Source organism: Penaeus chinensis, chromosome 38, assembly GCF_019202785.1.
Source record: "Penaeus chinensis breed Huanghai No. 1 chromosome 38, ASM1920278v2, whole genome shotgun sequence".
NCBI lineage: Eukaryota > Metazoa > Arthropoda > Malacostraca > Decapoda > Penaeidae > Penaeus > Penaeus chinensis.
The window spans coordinates 8,545,327-8,547,826 of record NC_061856.1 but is presented as its reverse complement, the minus strand read 5'-3'; positions in this window follow the sequence as shown (position 1 = coordinate 8,547,826).

The window sequence follows — 2,500 nt, the reverse complement described above, 5'->3', positions numbered from 1 at the left end:
TATATATATATATATATATAATTGTTACACTGGATCGTATGAACCAGAATGGACGAATATTGCATCACGGTGCATGAGCGATTGTATGAATCAGAATGTTGCAAGAGAATGAACGAAAAGGCCCTGCTGGTGTCGTCGAGCATGCACCCAATGATAAAAACGTTTTGCTTTTAGGCCAATCAACACAGTTCTTTGTTTGCTTCTTCACCAGTGTGCAGAAAATATATTTCTTATTACGATGCGACCTGTGAATATTCGCCGTGATTCTTTTTTTTTTTCTTTAGGAGGGAAGGTTATTTTATTGTATTATTGAAATAGTTTACTTAACGATCTATTAAATCTGTTTGTTTATTCATTTATCGGTCTATCTATCAAATCTCTTTATTTATTTGATATTTATCAAAAGATGAAGTAAAAGCGTTTTTTAGGGGAGGGGGGGGGGGGCAGTATTTTATTGCATTTATTTATTTAGTTATTTTTTAACGACGTATTTATGTATTTATATATCTGTTTATATATCTATCTATCTATCTATTCATTTATTTGAAAGCTAACACGTCAATACGTCACAGAATTTTGGGGGTTATTTTAATGCTCTGATTTATCTAGCTACTTATTATCTTTTTTTTCTAATTAATTCATCTGTTTATCTATCTTTCTATCTATTTGTCTATTGATCTATTTGGAATCTATAAAAATAAATTCAAATCAATACGCATTTGAATCGTTTCCTCGAACGCTGATGACGTTTTAACCCGGGATTTCCGCAGGGCATGTTATGGTGGAGATAATGATATTCTCTCGTGCCTCTCTCTTCCTCTGTTAGATGTCTGCCTCACTGTCTATGTCTGTCTGTTTCTTTTTGGCTCCGCTTCTCTCTGTCTCTGTCTGTTTGTCTTTGTCTCTGTCTCTTTGTATGTCTGTCTGTCTGTCTGTCTGTCTGAATGTCTGTCTGTCTGTCTTTCTCTCTCTCTCTCCTCTCCTCTTTCTCTCTCTCTCTCTCTCTCTCTCTCTCTCTCTCTCTCTCTCTCTCTTCTCTCTCTCTCTCTCTCTTTCTTTCTCTCTCTTTATTTCTCTCTCTCTCTCTCACTTCTCTCTCATCACTATATATATATAAATAGATAATTATTATTATTTTTATTATTATTATTATTATTTTTATTATTATTATTATTATTATTTTTATTATTATTATTATTTTTATTATTATTATTAACATTATTATTGTTATTATTATTAACATTATTATTGTTATTATTATTAACATTATTATTGTTATTATTATTAACATTATTATTGTTATTATTATTAACATTATTATTGTTATTATTATTAACATTATTATTGTTATTATTATTAACATTATTATTGTTATTATTATTAACATTATTATTGTTATTATTATTAACATTATTATTGTTATTATTATTAACATTATTATTGTTATTATTATTAACATTATTATTGTTATTATTATTAACATTATTATTGTTATTATTATTAACATTATTATTGTTATTATTATTAACATTATTATTGTTATTATTATTAACATTATTATTGTTATTATTATTAACATTATTATTGTTATTATTATTAACATTATTATTGTTATTATTATTAACATTATTATTGTTATTATTATTAACATTATTATTGTTATTATTATTAACATTATTATTGTTATTATTATTAACATTATTATTGTTATTATTATTAACATTATTATTGTTATTATTATTATTTTTATTATTATTATTATTAACATTATTATTGTTATTATTATTAACATTATTATTGTTATTATTATTAACATTATTATTGTTATTATTATTAACATTATTATTGTTATTATTATTAACATTATTATTGATATTATTATTAACATTATTATTGTTATTATTATTAACATTATTATTGTTATTATTATTAACATTATTATTGTTATTATTATTATTTTTATTATTATTATTATTATTATTATTAACATTATTATTGTTATTATTATTAACATTATTATTGTTATTATTATTATTTTTATTATTATTATTATTATTATTATTATTTTCATCACCATCATCATTATTATTACCGTTGTTGCTGTCGTCTGTTATTGCCATTATTACAATTATTATTATTATTACTATTATCATTATTACTGTCGTCATTATTATTATTATTACTATTATCATTATCATTATTGTTGTTATTTTATTTATTGCTATTATTATTATTATTACTATTATTATCATTATTATCATAATTATTACTATTGTTATTATCATTATTGTTCTCCTTCTTATTATTATTATTATCATTATTACTGATATTATTATTATCAGAGGTAGTATTTCTTTTCATTATCATCATTATCATCTTTGTTATTTTCATTATTACTATTATTATCATCAAGATTATAATGCTTATAATCATAATGATAATGATGATGATTCTAATAATAATAATAATAATAATAATAATAATAATAATAATAATAATA